Source organism: Eschrichtius robustus, chromosome 5, assembly GCF_028021215.1.
Source record: "Eschrichtius robustus isolate mEscRob2 chromosome 5, mEscRob2.pri, whole genome shotgun sequence".
Lineage (NCBI taxonomy): Eukaryota > Metazoa > Chordata > Mammalia > Artiodactyla > Eschrichtiidae > Eschrichtius > Eschrichtius robustus.
Genome location: NC_090828.1, coordinates 42,646,513 through 42,666,230, shown reverse-complemented (window position 1 = coordinate 42,666,230; position 19,718 = coordinate 42,646,513). Strand labels below are relative to the sequence as shown.

General features: G+C 36.7%; 1 protein-coding gene across 1 annotated transcript in view; it reads right to left on the bottom strand.

Annotated features, from left to right (window-relative positions):
• TMEFF2 (transmembrane protein with EGF like and two follistatin like domains 2) overlaps positions 1-19,718 on the bottom strand; it is a 246,466-nt gene that overhangs the window by 210,353 nt on the left and 16,395 nt on the right. The gene's annotated exons all lie outside the window — the stretch shown is intronic.

Below are 19,718 nucleotides of genomic sequence, written 5' to 3'. Positions count from 1 at the left end.
AATTGCAACCACAATAATCAAGATTGTTTCTGCTACTATTATTTGTAGTTAAGGAAAACCCCCAAGGCAAGAGTGTATTCAAGAAAGAATAGAGCAGATAGTGTTGAGAAGGGAGTCAAGACAGAAGAATGGCATCGGGGACTAATTCTTCATTTGAAAAATAGATTGTCTCCTGTTCCCTAGGCAGTCTGCTGCTGAGCAAAGATGAGCTACAGTAACCAGATTAGTTCATTAAAATATGGTCCCTTTCATTCACCATGACTCATCTTTATGAGAAGCCGTGATTCAGGGAACTGAGTGTGCTAGTTTTGCTACTCTCATGACACCCAAAAGAATAACATAAAACTGAATTTTTAATGACTTCATATTCAGTTTACTGTCTTGTATAGCTTAACCTCTGTATGGACCCAACATCTAATAAAATTTGGTAATGCAAAGAACTGTCATAGCAGTCCCTTTGAGCAATGGGCTACTCTAACTGCTTAGTATTGGAAGTTTGTAGATGTGCCTCAAGGAAATACTCCAGATAATTAAAAAGTCCTTCTCCATCCTTCAACCTCTCTTACCTCACTGCCCTGCTCCACTAAACTTCACTACCACGTTAATATTATTGCCTGTTTTATTCACTTCTATATCCCCAGAACAAGTGCCTGATACATAAAATGTTGAATTAATGAATGAAAGTCATTTACCATGTCAGTTTTTTTGAGACCTAGAAGTCGAAACCAAGGACTTGAACTTCAGTTTTGTCTGAGAGCAGGGCTGATGACGAAAAGTAATAGGGCCAGTGAGAAGTACTGGGTCACCATTTCCTTTCGCAATGCCTTAGCCAGACTTTATGATTGCCAGAGGCTTAGTATTCTTTGGATGTTTTCCACTGTGACGTTACTGCCTGAGAAAGGGGCGCCCTGTTGGAACTGCCTTCTAAAATTTTGAGAGTCTTAGACCCCTGAGGAGGAGCAAATATGTGTGTATATGTGGGAAGGAGGTCAAGGTGAGTGGAATTGAGAAAATACCCCGTAGATTTTGCAAGGAGCCTAGTTTCAAAGTCATTATTGAGCCTGAAATATGAGTCTCTGAGTGAGTCATATTAATGGTGTATATCACCGTTTGGTTTGGCTCAAATGCTGTGCAATTTGTTGAATACATTCATGTGGTATCTATATCATAGTTCCTAGTGATAGAGATTTAAGATACCATATTTTATCAGAATTGTTGAAAAGGCCATTAAACTCTACTAGAAAACCTTGTGACACAACTCTGGACTAAGAAGCTGCTTGGGAAAACAAAAAACCAAATTGAAAATATTCATTAAGAAAAGAACCAGGGCTTCCCTGGTGGCGCAGTGGTTGAGAATCTGCCTGCCAATGCAGGGGACACGGGTTCGAGCCCTGGTCTGGGAGGATCCCACATGCCGCGGAGCAACTAGGCCCGTGAGCCACAATTGCTGAGCCTGCGCGTCTGGAGCCTGTGCTCCGCAACAAGAGAGGCCGCGATAGTGAGAGGCCCGCGCACCGCGATGAAGAGTGGCCCCCGCTTGCCGCAACTGGAGAGAGCCCTCGCACAGAAACGAAGACCCAACACAGCCATAAATAAATAAATAAATAAATTAAACAGCTTAAAAAAAAAAAAAAAGAAAGAAAAGAAAAGAACCAGCATTGCAACAATCTACCTACAGAACCACAAAACAACAACAACAGCAAACAACAAAATATCGGGTTGGCCGAGAAGTTCATTCGAGTTTTTCCAGAAGATCTTACAGAAAAACCCGAACAAACCTTTTGGCCAACCCAGTAACTGAAAAGTAAGCCAAAGATCTGATCCCTAAAACTCATGGGCAGAGACAGACCCAAGTTTCTGTAGAGCCTGAGCTTATACAGTTTTGTGGCACTTCTGTGGACAAAAATAAAACAATGCCGCAAATGCTCAACTATGTATAGAGGCCTGGAAGGGGCCTGTGCAAAGTGAGGGGCCCTGAAGTTGAAGTTACATGCATTCCACGATACAATAGCCTCCACACAAGGCCATGGTCAGTCTGCCCATGCAGGACTGGCAATGTTTATGGAACAGCTTCTTCAGGTGGGTCCAAGTCAGGAAGAATAAGATACATGGAAAAAGAAATGTGGGAAGAACAGGGAAAGAGGCCACTGCTGCAGCACTGATGCCATAATAATTAAGCACTGAAGTGGGAACAATAAGCAGCAGCAAAGCCGACAGCAGAAGAAAGTCTATTTTGAAGAGAGAGGAGAAAAGAGCTTTGCCTTGTGGGAACCAAAAAGCGATTTAAACCTGAGAATCCAGTCTAGGGTCATCACTCTGTCATGCTAAAGCCTTATCAACCATAGGACAGTTATTTTATTGCTAGAAAATTGCTAGACAATTGTGGAGCTCACCCTGAGGAAGCAGAGTAAATGCCCAGGGACATTTTACCATCTTCCAGTCTCCTTTTCCCATCCCCCTCACATTCCTCCCTGCTCCTCCCTCCCACTCTGCCACTTCCACACCAGTGTTTCCACAACAGATTCAACCTGTGAAATCGCACATTCATTTGGATGAAAATTGTATGACAGAAGTGGTTACATAAGTAAAGTCCATCCAAATGCAGCATTGTGTACTTGCAAATTCAAAGACTTTCAAATTTGTTATGCATAATGTAAGCAATTAGTCAACTGGCTTGAGTCAGGAATGGTTTGAAAGTCAAACATTCGGACCAGTTTGGAGACAACTGTGCCCTTTTCTTCTGATGAGGAAAACAGCTTTTGGAGCCATCCTCTTCCAAACACACCAAGTGGAGAAATGCCTAGATCATGAGTTTGTTGTGGGCAGAGACCTGTCTTGTTCATCTTTGATATTTAATGTCTTGTCTCTTGCTCAGTGCCTGGCTTTAAATAGGTGCTCAATAAAGCGTAAAGAACAAGCATTTCCTGTGAACACGTTAAATACGGGGGAAATGGAAAAGTACATTCAGTGCCATGAGGGGCTTGATGTTCACATATTAGAGATTCTAGAATTACAGAGAGTATGTTGAAGGGTGCTGACAGCTCAAAGGACAGTCAAAACAACCTTACAGAAGAAAAAGGAGTGGGAGAAGGATGCTTCAGGCCCTGCTTCCTTATTGATTTGGGTGAAAGTTAGCTAATCATGATCCTGGTGCCTGTCAGACGATGCTTAACACCAGTTTAGTGAGAAAGGCAAATGGCCCCAAAGCAAACTTGCTTAAGAGATATTTATGAGAAAAGCAAGTTTAAGAGTGCAAGCAGTATCCATTCAACCCCATCTCCACTGCCGCTCACACCTGCACCTGCCATGTTTATATTGACCTATAGTCATAAATGAACAGACAAAAACCCTTAAAATCAGGGGCTGCGTCTGCTATTTATGGAGGGAAGTCATACACACTAAGATGTATGTATTACTTTCTTGATAATACATACCAAGAAAGAAATCTTTCAACATGTTTTAAAGCCTCCACATTTCAGCCTTCTGAAAAATTCAACCACAGCATGCAGATTCATTAACCAAAGCCACCTAAACTCTCACTGTAGTTGAGATTTACAACTTTAGCAAATTTTCACTTTTCAGTTGGAGGAAATAAGTTTTATTCCAACCCAAAATCTTTGTTGCTTTTAGAGTTAAAATAGCTCCACCCTAACTACCCGAACCTACAAAGTAACTTTTCTACAACCCACAAAATAGGCATGATATGAGCTCCCCCTACTGGTACAGCACTGTTCCCTCTTCATGAATCCAGTAAGGAATCCCATCTGTGAGTTGTAGAGTAAAACAGAGTTGCAGTTTAGGGTTGAAGAGGAGGAAAAGCTAAATAAGTTTTAAAAAAACAAACAACAACCGCAAGCAAAACAAAACAGGAAAACAACTCTACTCACTCTCAGATAATCTCTCTGAAAGAAATATGCAAACGACATGCTTACAAATATTTGACAGTACCTTTCAAGCTCCCATCCAAGTGGACAGGTGACTGAACTAGATGGCTGTCACTATCAGTATGCTCTGGTGTCCTCACTTGCATTCAGATGTAGTAACAAGCAGAACTTAATTGTAGTGACGCTGTAGACAAATAGTAGAATATTCCCCTCTAACAGCACATGTGAAGGGCTTTGGAGAAATAAAATAGAGTAGCACCATGGAGGCTGAACAAAGTCTATCTGAGGGCCTTGGGTTTTCTGCATTTGAAAGTGACTTCACTATATTGCTACGTGAAATGGGAAACTAAAGGTGGAACCATAAGTTTTATATTTCAAGCCACTCAAATTGGTTGTCTCCAGAGAAGGAAATACAATGCAAGCATCAATGGCAAATATAGGTAAAGTGCTATGGTGGGGACATTCACACTGACAAAGCAGGAGAATTGCTATAAAGGTGCTGCTAGTGATAAGCTGTTACAGAAAAAATATAATGAAAGAAGTGGAACTCCCACTCTTTCAGTCAGCAGAAGGGAGCTGTTTCATGATATTTGCTATATTTGTAAGGCTGCAATTTTATTATACCTGATTCTGTTATCACAATCTGTTACATATCCTACATAGAATATAAATACATAAAGCCATTTAAAAGCCAAATTATAGAGCTGTCTATTTTTATATTTTACCTTTTACTGCCATACCAGTGATGATGCTTAAGTGGTATAAATTTAAAATGGTAAATGAAAAACAAAAACATCAATAGATGCAGGCTTTATTGAAAAGCCACTGGTTGAAAATCCCAAAAGTACCTCAATCTGCTTCCCTCTTGAAGTCTGAGAAAATTGCCTTAGATGAATACAGTAGGCTTAATGCATGGGCTTTGGTTTTTTAAAATGATACTTTTTATGAAACATTTTCATGTCTTAGAAGTAAACCTATATATTCATTCATGCTGAATGTGTACGGAGAATTTCAAGACACAAAATGAGGTATAGGATTGTTATCTTTTTTCCTTCTCCTTTCCAGATCCTTCTTTGTATTGGCATATAACATTTTTGTTCACACCAATGCCAATATGGAAAGAAATGAAAGGTAATTTGAGTAGACTTGGGACACCAGGATATCTGTCACCATCTCACCATCTTTTTTGCCACCACCCTAGTTAGATCAGGGCCATCTTTACCTATTCTAGGACAATAATCCATTTTGCTGATTTCTTTGCTTCCTCTCTTTTTTCATCTATAATTCATTTTCCGCACAGCAGCCAGAGCAGTCTTTTAAAAATATAAGCCAGATTATATTACTCTCCTTCAAACACTTCCCATGACACTATAAATAAAACCCAAATTCTTTATCACTTCTCCACTCTCTTCTTCTACCATCTTCCTGCTCAATCACTGTGTTCAAACTACACTTACCTTCTTTCTGTTTCCGGGTTTAACTAAGGTCTCCCTTAGGGCATTGGCATTTGCTTTTCTCTTTGCTCTGAGTACCCTGCCTCGGGTTCTTGGTGCACATTTCTTTCTTATAATTCAGGCGTTCATTGCCAATCTCCCTCTTCCCATAAAACCCAGTCACTCAGAATTACGTCACCCTGTTTTACGTTATTAAAAGAAATTATTACTCTCTGAAATGTTCTTGTTTATTTATAAGAAACAACTTATGCCTGTTTCTTTCCTTTAGAAATAAGCTTCACAAACAGGGACTTTTTTTCTGTATCTCAAGCATCTAAAACATGACTGTCACAAAGTACAATATTGTGCAATGGTATCAAATAAAGAGAGTATTTAATGTAACACAGAGGCAAGTACTGTATTATCAATAAATGCTAGTGGAATAAATGCTCTCAGTTAAAAAACAAAAACAAAACTGTGTATGTGTGTGCGTGTGTGTGTGCAAAGGACTAATAAGCCAAAGTCACATCACACAAAACAAAAAGCGTAGATGTTTCTCTGATTAGCGCAAAATTCCTATTAAACAGCAGAGGCCTCCTTTTAATCAAATTAATAAATGTTTAATATATTTTAATATGAAAGGTTATATATTTTCATTTTAAATCTCTGACTTTTGAATATATGGCAGACTACACAGGAAACAGTGGAGAAAAGAGTAACCATGGAGCTTCAGGGGCCTGGGTTTAAAGCCTGGCTGTGCCACTAACTACATGGTTGTGGAGAAGTAAATTAACCTTTGTGTCTTTTATTTTCTTCATTGGAAAATGGAGATGATATGTCTTTCTTGAAGAGTTATAACAAGTATTTACTATGCGGCTATAAAATACCTGACACAGAGTAGGTGATCATTATAAGTATCTTAACAAAAGACAGTATAAATCAGTCTTTAGATTGTTACACTGGGCTTATCAATTATTGGAACAGATAAGCTATATGAACTTTAGTGATTCATGCGATTATATGTGTATGTAAATTAGCACTGATGTGTCTCTATCAGTGTTTCTGTAATTGCCCAGTTTGAAAGCAGCACAGCTAAAAGCAATACACTATTTGAAGTACTTTTCCAGCTATTCCTTTTCATTCTCAGTAACCTCAGGGAGTAGTATGCAGCTCAAGCATTTTTCTTTTGCTTGGCCTTGTCCCAGAGGTACAAAAATTAGAAATTTTGTCAGAAGGAATGCTCCCTCAGCATTATCAGTAAATACAGTGTGCTAGAAATGTCAGAAATAGTACTTTTTAATTCTCAGATATTTAGAGCTGAAAACTACTTAGAAAAAGTTAGAAAAAAACTCTCTGAATTTAGAAAAATTTAAGTCTTTGTTGAAACAAACACATTATTCAGTGTAACGGAGTCTGTTTCATGAATCCACTCAGCCAGTCCTTTGTAGTTCATTAAAATGGGCTTTGCCTTCTATGACCAAATTTGCAGGTGCAGGAAGAGGCACCTGTACTAGTTTGTGATGCAGTGGCAAGTATAGGTTGTGCTCGACCGTACCAAGCCTTGAACTGTTGGCCAAAAAGAGAAAATGGTTGAATGGAACTAAGCGGCTCTAGATCTGAATTCTTCTCCCTTCCCAAACATTGAAAAGGTTTATATTCCATTCTAGGCATTTTTATCTCCTTGTCCTCTCCCCTCAGGTATGGTTATTCCTACAGAGAGAGGGATCAGAGGAGAGTTCCATGAATGCTTATGTTGTCATAGAATGGCAGCCCCCAAACTCTCTACTAATATATATATTTTTAATGTATGCATACTGCCCAGCATATATTCAAGACTCATCCAGAATTACATAATAGCAAATAAGAAAAGAACTTGGAATATAGATCTTTTAAAGATTTTCCTTACCTTCCTGCAGAAATTCCTAAAAGATCTGCATTAAGACAGGTAAATATTTGTGAAAGAGACTGAGAAAAGAAAATGGTTTCGAAGTGATGAAATACTTTCTATATGGAAATTCTTTTAAGTTTCCAGCTTAAGGCTTAAGTAGTCTAAGGTTCAGAAGGAGACTCAAGCAATTACAATCAGTAGATCATTCCTGAAGGTTTCCATATGCCCTGCAAGACAGGGCAATAAAGAGAATACCGCTAATGAGATTGCAGGGGCAAAGAGACAAATGGATGGGGTTGAAGCAGAGTTTCCCAAAGTGTGTAACGCAGATTACTAATTCCTTTGATTTTTAATATATCTGTTTAAGAAAAATGTTTCATGGTCAGGTGTTCTTTTAAAATATTGTTCAAACAAAATTTAGCAAGCTTCTTTACTGTAAGATTTCTTAGCCTTGCCTATGTGATTAAGGTGACCAATCATCCTTGTTTTTGCAAGACTGTGGAATTTCCTGGGATGCAGGATTTTCCATGTGAAAACTGGAAAAGTCTTGGGCAAATTGGAGCAAGTTAGTCGCCCTATCTGTGACTCTTCAGAGTGGGTCAAAATATGCTCCATTTCTCCATCTCACTTAACTGGATACCCTCTGGTATAACAGCATCTTGAGGCATTCAAGTTCTACTGAACACATTTCAAAAGTAAGGGAAAGTTGTCAGATCTCTTACTTAGCAGTATGAAGCATTGATTTCAACCTTTGTCTTGTCTGGCAAGAACAAAATCTATTTTTCCTAATGAAATATCCTCTGGCAGCCTTAAATGGTACATAGGTGAGAAAAATCTGTGCGGGGTAGAGTTAGGAAGAAACTCTACGCCTGGAACATGTTTTTCTTGATTTTCTTCTCAAAACATGTATGTGTTGGGGTATAGAAACTATTGAGGGAGAAATACACTAAATGAGTAAATATTTGCTGTGTTAATATGGAAAGAAATGTTGAGTTGGAACATATAAAAAAACATTAGCACAGCCTACCCAAGTCTGAAGCTATTTAACATTCCACATTTTTTGTTCCTTACACGGACACTAAAAAATCTCTTTCCACAAAACGTTGAAAATCGCTGCTTTCTCTCTTTTTCTGACATTTTACATTGAAAAGTCCTTTTCTCTCTTACCAGATTGCTCTCTTATCTTGTTTCTCCAAACTCTCCTTTTTATCACCTATAAATATCTTCTTTTATGTCTGAGCACAACATTACCATATTGTTCCAGTTTCATTCATGGGGGAAATAGATGGGAAAAAACAGAGCATGGGGATGTGGGGAAGAGCTGTGACTCAGAGTTGGTGGAAGAAATAGAATCACTCTGTGGATTTCTTGAGGAATGACATCTCATGGTATTTCTGATGCCCACTCTGAGTCGAGGGCCGTAGTTAGCAGTTACTGGGAGGTGGGAGAGTGGTCTCCTTGTTCACACATGCATCAATTAATTGCTATTGTAGGAGTTGACGTTGCTCTGCCAGTTCATTCAACCATGTACTAATTTCACAAATATTTATCAAGCACCTACTACATGCCAGGCGCAGTTCTATGAAATTCTGCTGGTTGCATCTTTACTTTCAGTCTGATGACAGCGCAGTGACTTACTTTAAAATCATTTCCTCTAGAATCTCCATGGCATCATATGGAGACTCCCTTTTCCCCCTCCACATACTGTTGCATATTTCATAAGCTGAAAGCTGAAGCTCACAGGGTTCTACTTTCGTATTTCGTTAAATTAAGAAACTTTCTACTTCTAAAGAACTAATACCCAGTGTTTTATTTTCCAACTAATATTATTCTATGGTTAAAGTACATTTTATGCGGGGTAATCATTATAATTCCTTGAAAACTCAGAAAAGACAGGCTTTTTTTCCAGGTTTTTTTTGTTTGTTTGTTTGTTTTTGGTTCAATGTCAAATTAAATGAAGGTACCAAATGGACTTCCAGACGATTCTATCTTCTGGCCAAAGTCATTTGGTATTTTAATAAGTAATTTGGATGTAGGATAAAGTATTCACATAGGGTAAAATTACCTCAATTACCTACAAACTAACTAGAATCTTAAAATAACTTCATTTTTTTTTTTCTCTGCACACTACTTTTAGGAGAATGAGGTAAATCACAAATGAACAAATTGATATCACTAGTATCAGATGCCATGCACTGATAGAAAATCCAAAGGAAATGCAAAGCCTTTTAGCTTAAACTTGCAGCCTATATTTTTGCTAGGCTCCTCTTGGATTCCCTTGATTTTCTTTAGGTCCTGGATAAGCAGGTGCTTATTTCTGAAGTCGTTTTAGGCTTGTGAATATCATCTTCTTGCCTTATTATTGGTGGAATGGATCATTCTCTTACTTTCTGTTTTTTTTAGTCCTTTTCTGTTAAGTTAAAATAATTCTACAGTTATTTTAGCACACAAAACTCTTCACATTTAACTTTTACTTCAGAATTTCAAATAATTTAAGCTGTAGTACACAAATGTGAAGAGAAACATTTCAAAATTTAAGCACACTTTTTTTTGGTTGGTTTTAGTTCAGCAGAGCAAATATTTAATGAGATCCTACTAAGCACGTGGCCTTGTGGTCTGCATTTAGGGGTATTAATAATTAGCTCTAGGCACATATACAAGCAGGCTATTTCAATGAACCAGATTGGTGATACCAAGTAGAATTGTATTTAGTCCAATCAGCAGATTGAAGGAAATCTTGCTGGATTATATTATCCCTGATTTAGTCTTGGAAGATGAATAATATTTAGGCAAAAGCATGGGACGGGTTTCAGGAAGAGGGAAGAGCATTAGCAAAGCAAAGAGGCATGAAATCTATTGACGTTGTATCCCAATGAACTACTCTCAGTGAAAAGGTACACTGGAGTTGTCAACTCTGAGGTGAAGAAGATTAATGACGAGGATGGAGAGGCAGGTACTGGAGCAATTCTGGCGGTCTTTGTACCTCCTACTGTGAAGACTGACTTTTATTCTAAGGATGATGGACAGCCATTGTTGGGTTGTAAGCAGGGAAATGATATGCTCAGATAAGTATTTTCTATAAATCATTCTGACGGTGCAAGTAAGAAAAATTTTAGGACAACAAAACTGGAAGAAGGGAGATGTGTTAGGAAGCTTTTTTTAATGCTACAGATGAGAGATGACTAGGGACTGAAATAGGGGATTGGTAAGGGTCTGGACATAGCGATCTGAGACCTATTCACAATAGAAAATTCGCACAGTGTGCTGATTTATAGGGTTGGACTGGCTTTATAACTCTGCCACATTCTATTTCGAAGCAGAGTTTGGTGTGAGGAAGCGCTCTCTTCATGAAAGGTCAAGGGTGTTCCCTGAATCCATGCCTGAACGCGGTTGGGCAGCATGGACCAAAAGCAGTGAGAACATGAGCTTCCAGAATATAGCGGTTTAATATCATCCCACTATTTAAGAGGCAGTATAATAACTCTACTACTAATTCCTTTTTTTTCTCTAAAGTGTCAGCTATTTCTCTTTAATTATATTTAAAAATAACACTTACTTTCAAAGATAAGCACATTCAAGCTGCTATTATGGTTGTCTTTTGAGTAACTGAATAAAATCTTCAACATTGTAAACTCTCCAACCCCTAAGGATTAGATCTCAAACTGCATCAGAAAGCTTGAAGTTTTCAGGAAAAGATGATACTATATGGCTCAATGTATCTCTTCACCAAGTTTCCACTACTACCACTTAAATCAATGTGTCAGAAATTCTGCTTGACAAAGGTCATGGTTTTCTGTTAGTGCTACAGTCTCTGGAGAGGACGGTCAGTGTGTCCAAAATGACTCTCACCCTAATTCAATGCCTCCAAGATAATGCAAAATTTCTCAATTTAAGCAGGATCAAATATGTGCAGAGTACATGAGTTTTGTGTAGAGGCCATACTAGAAATGGTTTCCCTCTTTAACTGATCCCACTAATACTGATTTTTCTGTTTGTGGCCTTTACCATCAGAAGGTAATGTCAGAATAGCCATCCAATCAGCCAAACTATGGAATTAAGGGGTTAGAAAAGCAGCTGGAAAATGCGAGAAAATGGGGGAGAAGGTTAAGTTTAGAAGAAATATATTTATTTATTTTTTTATATTAAATAAATATTTAATTAGGAATAGATCCAGTTTTAATGATCCACCTCTAAACAAGTTCTTGGAAGCATCGGTCCAGCCTTATTTAAAATCCAGTTAGTTCTCTTTTTAGTCTTCTCAGAGAGAGATCAGCAAAGAATGCAGAACTAAAGTATCTTCAGAACCAGTTTACTAACTGAAAGTCACTGGAATAATTCTTTTGGTTTGACTCACTGAGCCAGAATGCTGACATTATTTAAATGTATAGTTTTCCATTTATTCCTGGATTTTTTTAAAATCCCAAAGCTATAACAAGTATGTAATTTACCAGAGAAAATGAAATTGCTCTTTGTTAAGTACACATTGAAAATCATATGCTACACTATGTATTGTACATCTAGTACAGTAAAACAAAAAGCTATATTTTCAAATCCAAATTTGAAACAAAAGTCAAATGCAATTTGGCATGCACCGCAGCATGCAGAGAGATACCTATGTATTAAATACTGTCTGGTAATACCTGAAATGTTCTGCTTGCTTACAAATACCAAAACAAGAGAAGGACATCTTAAAGAAAACCCTAAATACAAAAATACCTTAAGAGAAAAAAATGGATTCGACTACTGCACAACCTAAGATATCTATTTGTAAAGGACCATAGACAGTGGTCAGATGGGTAGCAGACTGGTACATCTGAGATAGACAAGGGATACTCTGGAGGATATACCACAGACTCCTGAACAGCAATGAAAACCAGACAAAAAAATGTTATCTTTTTTCTTTTAATTACAGAAGTCTTCCCCACTTCCTCCCTTACTTCAACACAGTGTGTTCTCAACCCAGATCTTGTAAAATCACCAGTCAGATCACAACATTCTCTATGCTCCAGACCTTCAACAGCTCCCAGCTCACTCACAGGAAGAGCCCAACCCTATAGGAGTGTCTGCAGGGCCACCCCCATATCTCTTCCTCATCTCCAAGCACCCTCCCACTCACTTCAGTCCAACTAACATCCGTGATCCTCTTGGAACACCCCAGTTATGCACCTGCTTCAGAGCTTTTGCATTGCGGTTCTCCTGGAAGGCCCTTCCCTCGCTTATTTGCAAGCCTTGTTCCTTCATTTCCTCCTCATCTTTGTCCAGGCCTTCCTGATCATCCCAAATATATTAGCAACCCTGTACCTTCCCTTATCCCACTTTTCCCCACTTACATGGCACTCAGCATCTAACAATCTATATATATTTTTTGTTTATTTGTTTACTGTTTGGCTCTTTTCACAAGAAATCAACTCTACAAGGGCAGGAATTTTGTCTGTTTTGCTCCTTGTTTTAAATTTTACAGATCGTAGAGGATGCCATGGTGCAATGTGCACATTTCCCCTTCTCAGCTGCTGGGAATATTGTACACAGACAGCTCCCAGCGGAGTCCCTCTCCAGGTCTAGTCTGTAGCGGAAGAGAGCCACCTGGCCAGGGGTAACAGTCTCTTTTTGGGGTCACCCACATCAGTGGTGATCAGTGGTGGGGTGGGAAGGCCCAGCCCCATCATCCTGATTAAACACAACTTACAGGGGCCATCCCATATTGAGGGCTCCTTATGGGCCCCCCTGTGGCTTTTTAAAACTGCACCAGTCCTACTCCATCTGCCCAATCGTACATCCTTCCCTCCCACGGATGCTGATCCTGAGAGCACTACTCAGTGAACTTCGAATGTACAAATCTCAGCCTCAGAGTCTACTTCCTGGGAAACCGTGCAAGGATCACAGATGAAGAAACCGAAACAGATTGTGTAAGTAACATGTCCATGGTTACATAGCTAGTAAGTGGTGGAGCCGGGACCACACCCAGAGTCTACTTCCAAAGCCTCTGTTTTTAACTACCAGTTCCTGCTGTTACTCACACAATCATATTTTTCTCCAAGAAGTTAAAGTATATGAAATACCGGGGCTTCCCTGGTGGCGCAGTGGTTAAGAATCCGCCTGCCAATGCAGGGGACATGGGTTCGAGCCCTGGTCTGGGAGGATCCCACATGCCGCGGAGCAACTAAGCCCATGCACCACGACTACTGAGCCTGTGCTCTAGAGCCCAGGAGCCACAACTACTGAGCCCACGTGCCACAACTACTGAAGCCTGCATGCTTAGAGCCTGTGCTCTGCAACAAAAGAAGCCACTGCAATGAGAAGCCCACGTATCGCAATGAAGAGTAGCCCCCGGTCACCGCAACTAGAGAAAGCCTGTGTGCAGCAACAAAGACCCAGTGCAGCCAAAAATAAAATAAATTAAATAAATAAATTTAAAAAAAGAAAAAGTTATCAACACAAGAAGAAAAACAATGTGTAACTATGTGAAGTAATGTATGTTAACTAAGCTTTAAAAAAAAAATAAAGTATATGAAATACCTTACAGTGAATACTTATCAAAGAAAAGGAATGGGATTAGGGAAGGGAGATGAAGGGGAAAATTAATTGAAGAGAATAGATGGCGAACTATTATAGACTGATGAGTATGATTAACTTAGATAACAGACCACCACAAAAACCCATAAGGGTTTGAGTACTACACTATTCTGAATAGAATAGATGGTTTCAGAAATAAAAATGAGAGTGGGAAGGGGGTAAGATGGGATAATGAATCTCATATGATTGTTGATAGGACTTACGATTTGTATAAACCACAGACTATGGCATCTGTCTGATATAGATGTTGCAAACAGCTACCGCAAGAGGTAGGGTAATCTTGTAGACTATAGTTTCCTTCCTTCTTAAAATTCAAGGACTGGCTTAGTTAACATATGTACTGTTGTTGGCATTGTGGGTAAAATGCTATTTTTTTTCTGATTAGCATCCACACATCCAAAGATCGCTGTTGTGATTAAATAAGTTAATGTTATGATAGTGCTTTTTATAAACCATAGAGCATTTTACAAACAATTATACCTGAGTTAGGCATCCTTATGGATTTATCTAATTCATGCTCTGACATCAAGCAGAACTATAATAAAATCTTTCCATCTCTTTTAAAAGAATCTTTCTACAAAGTTCAAATCCCCTTAGAAGAGCTCTGCAGTGCTTAGCATCCAGATGAAAATTCTTCCTTGTAAGTATACTGAATCCCTCAAATTGTGAATCCCTCCCATTTCCTCTTTTTTAGATTTCTATGGAAGCAATATGCCTGCCATTGTAGTTTTAAGAATTATTTACTGTTTTGAATTTTAAAACGTTATTCCTTATTTCTTATTTATCTTATAGAACTGCAGTTCCTTTCATATCAACACTATGATTTCACACCCCTTCAAGGTGCAGAGCTAGCTATCTCCTCTAAATACTGTGGTTGGATTTGTAGAGTTCTTATTATCTCAGCATCAGTACTTTAGACCATGAACTTAAAAATCACTAATTAAAAGATCCAAATTTCTAATTAAACCCTTCAGAGAAATTATATTCTTAGAGTAAATGGGAAAAAAGAGCAAAGGTAACAAATTCTTTTAATTTCATTTTTGATTTTTTGGAGTCCAAAGTTCCTTGTTTATTATAAGTTTTAGTTTATTATAACCATCTTTTACTATAAGCAGATATTATTCTCCTTTACCAATAAAGTAAACGAATCTCTAAGGAGCTTAAGAGTAAAATCAAATAGGCATCCTTCAAGCCAATTAAAAATCTAGAATACAAATTACCTGATTCTTAACCCAAAGCCATGTCTACCACACTGCACACAATGCTTACATTTATTTTCCTGGATATAGTTTTTAAAAACCCAAATGGGTGATTCAGAAAAAAATGTTTGTGGTATCCATTTCACATTCCCAAGCAATCTTCTCTGGAAATTCAATCAATTATTACCATTCTACTGGGGAAAAAAGTTACTTTTAAGATGGTAGTCATGTGTGAAGACAAAGTACAGCCATGTTGGTAACAAAGGCTTCTCCTCCCTTTTCCGTTTCCATCATTCTCACTTTGTTTCCCTCCTTCTTTTATATTTTTCCAATTTCATTTTCCATTATCTTCATTCATCCTACCTCTATTTCATTACTACATCACAATATTGTTTCTCTTTGAGGTATAGAGAAAGCAAAACGGATTCTACTCCATGAAAACCTGAGATAAATTTCAATTGTGGTTCAGATATCTATAAACTCATCTCCAGGCAGAAGAGCAGCTCTAAGGTGTAGGACAGCAAACGCAAGGATCGTTTCTGCTTCCTCCCCGTATGTATTGCCCTGGAAAAATCTCAAACCTTGCGTACGTGGTAGAATTTTTTAGTTGAATCAGTATTTCAGATGAGGTTGCTTACAACTGACGCCTGTCAGACTTTGGCTGTAATGTGTACCCAATGGAGAAAACACATGGTGAGGCACACGTGCTTGCCAGAACTTGACCATGACAGTAAGGTGGAGAAGGTACGGATTGAGGTCAGGAAAGGGAATGGGTAGAGCAACATGGAAGAAAACATTACTTAGACTGATATAAGAATATTTTATGGAATGAATATTCAATTCCTTGTTATTTACAGTATACTTAACAATTTATTTCTACAGGGGATTATTTCTCTTTTGATAATTAGAATCATAATTTTCCCATTGTGTGATAAGAAAAGAATTTACATGTAAATCTCCTAGAATGTAAAGAACTGTGTCATATGCAGCTTTACAGCTCCAGAAACCTTACCACGGCCCTCAGGTTATAGGAGGCTTGTTCAATTTAACTTAATTCCTGAATAGCATCAAATCCACATTAGAAACAGTGGACATTAGAAAATTAGAAAGAATTTTTAAAAAATAATTTTTAAGTTCTCAAACTCGTTACAATACTGTTTTCTAGTTTTTAGCAATCTACCTATCAGAAACAGCCTAGGGTTGACAGTTTGTTGCAATGTAAATATTTCTTGTTCTATCCAAAGTATATATGAAATAAATGTCTTAATTATGTACATCCAAGTAATATTATACAAAGATAATTTGCGCAGGACAATTTTGCATTAAATAGAAACATACCATAACCGATTTTGTGCGTGAAAGTCATCGTAATAACAATTATCTGGATTATTAAAATAAAAATCAGACTTTATACAAATAATGAATGTAAATTTAGTTTTATTTGTTGCTGTACATATCTGACATTAATCTCTTAATTAAAGGGATTAATTATTAAAGAATTCTCTTAAAACTATATAATTGTGTAAGTTGTATAAGTAGGCCCAGTGTTTCATTTTACCTCATGAATTAAAAATATACCCATTGTACCTACGCTGTATATCTTAGAGACGTTTTATTTATACAGACATTATCATACAACTTCCCATAAGATGTTACTAAAATTTAATCATGAATTTTTCCAGACTTCTAGCAGGATAATATATTTATAATTATTTTAATAGTTAAAATATAGTTGTTATTTTACTGGACTTATTTTTTGTTTTTAGGGATCTATCAAAAGTCTAGTTAATCCAGAAATAATTGTTAAGAGCAATGGAAAATATTCATGGTCTTATCTTTATAATATGACTGAAAGACAATGAAAGAAAAGCAGGTGTTAAAAATTATCCCTTAATCACCCACACACCCTTAGATTTTGAAAGGAGGCTCCTTTAATACTTCTTCCTTACTGCAGTGTTTGTTGCTTAAGGAAGTCTGTGGGTGGAGAAGATGTTATTAACCCTCCTACACACACCTGTTTTCTTATTTACAACATTCAATCTCCACATATATAAGTACTTGAAACACCAACCCCTTTCTTTCTACTACTTTCTAAAATTCTTTGGAATTTGGTCCACACATGACCACATATTACCTTCCTATCGGACATATATAATTAGTTATAATTTATCCTGAATTGATTTTTCAAGTATGAGGCTATCCAAAAGATTCTTTGATGTAGATGCCTTTCCAACTAAACATTTTTGTTTGAAAACAAAGAATTCCATAAACAGCTGGTCTTATGTTCAAAATTAATAATACAAAATTATTCTTCGTATTAATGAGTTTTCTTAAACACTAAAACAAGAGGATACAGTCACTGAAATGGGAAAAGCCAACCTTTAAGATTTGTATGCAGTATTTGTTTCTTATTACTCTACAAATTACCTTGATGAATGAATGCACATTTTGCAGACCACGTTGAAGACACGGTAAACATGTTTTACTAAATAAAGTAATAAGCCCTTTGAATTGTTTCATCTGAATAAACAAATCGATAGTTAAAGATTTTTAAACCCTCTATAAAATGTATACAAACAAGTTCACGTAAATTTTATGAAACATTTAGATCCCTTTTATATTGTAGTAAAAATGTTCCCTCAAGTGCAGTAAATGACAGATATGACCTTGTGCAAATGAGCTAAACTTTAATTATTTTAAAAATAATCAGGTCTAATCTTCAATGCTAATGTAATATTTATTCGTTTAAGAATATAGGACAATCTAAAAAGTAAAAATTGATGTATTTTTAAAGTGATTTTGGATTTGGAGGTTTAATGATATCATTTATGATAGTCATACACATAAGTGTTTTCCAAATAAAATTGTTCGCTTCACTATTCAGATCAGTGCACTCTATTTGGGAATTATATTAACTTTTGTTAAAAGAAATTAGAAAAATAACCATTAACCATCCAAAGTGCTTGCAAAGATGCCCCAATTATTAACCAAATACACGTTATTGAGACTATATCCTACAGAGACTGGTTAGAACGATCACTAGCTAGAATTGTTGGATTAACCAAACAATCACAGGTAATTCAATCACTTCTGGTTAATTCAAAGGAAACTGATTCTGGCTCCTCTGATACTTTGGTAATAGGAACTCGGTCAGAATACAGAGCAAGTCCGTCCTCTGTATAGCAGAGGTAGCAAGTCAAACGTATTTTATGTACAATCCCATGGATATGTGAAATGGAACTGTGCAGGTCTCTCTATGTTTTTAGGTTCTAGTTATTAAGCTTTTTGTCATTTTGTACTAGAGTAAAAAAATTACAGAAAATTAAAACCATTAGTATTTCAGAGCAAAGTAACACATAGACTAGAAAAAATTAATTCAGTAAAAACAAAACAAAAACACTGTTGTGTCTCTGACTAAAAATGAAAAAGGATTATGCAGCTAGGAGTAAATACTCATTTACCACAACTTTCAGAACGACTCTTTAAAAAGAATACAACTCAGAATTAAATGGGTTATATGCTATTTTTTCTTCTCAGAGCAAAGGTTATATGCTTTTTTTTCTTCTCAAAGCAATTATCTCTTAAGAAGTTGCTTTGTTTTTTTTTTTCTCCAAGTTACTATAAAGTACCTATAATTGAAAGGAAGAGTAAAAATACAAAAGGAGAAAAAATAAATGAAAGTAGTTTCTAACTAATATATGACATTTAAGTTATAAATGTCATATTCATGAAATTAAAATGATTTCCTAAAAAAATCACCTTATTCAGATCACAAGATAAAATAATGAACCTAAGATTTCAATATAAAATGCAACAAGGAAGAGTGAGGTTGACTTCACTGTCAATTGCCTGTGCTAATTACAGTGAACGAAAAACTGGAAACTAGTGTCTGAATATCCACTACACCTTATTAAGAAAATGAAGAAATGATGTATGATATGAGGAGAAGACTCAATTAGAAAAACGTATACCATGATGCTTTAACAAAAGGAGCAATGAAGACACTCTGTTTTGGTTTTAAAGATGCTAAAAAATTAATGAGACATTGTGTGAACAGTGGAACAGTTGAAACAACACAGTATCTGCCAAATTAAGTAGTCTACACACAAAACTAAATAGCTGAAAAATATATAGAATTTTGCATAGAACTGCTTCCTTCCAAAATCAACATTTAAAACAATTGATTAATTTCTTAATATTCCAATAGTGAAATATCTACTCAAGGAACTATCTTTTTTCCTTTCTTTTTCTCTTTAAAATTTAATTTTCCTAGAGCTCTTCTTTTCAAAACTTCTAGGGAAGTTTTCTTGGGAATACTATATTAATCAGCTAGAGAAAAAAAATTTTATTAGAAATAGTAAAAGACTGTCTTAACATCAAATGACAGCCTAATGTCATATGCCTAATGACATGGAAATAAATTCATACTCTCACGGTACTGAGTCTTGACTCCTATTCAGTTTTAGTCTTTATGAAAAAAAATTGTGCTCCAATATGCTGCTCTAATTTTATTCTCTGGGTGTTGCTTATTTGAACTAGTTAAGCCTTTCATTCATTACACAGGGCGACTTGATAAATTTTTAAAGTGTTGCCCAAACCAGATAAGATGAGCAGTAGAGATCTGACTTTCCTGACTCCAAGGCCTTCGTTTCCTCATCTTTTATCAAATTCTTCATTTAAAAACTAAAATTTACTTGAAACATACATTTAATCATTTTATACAACTTCAGCGAGGCCTTGA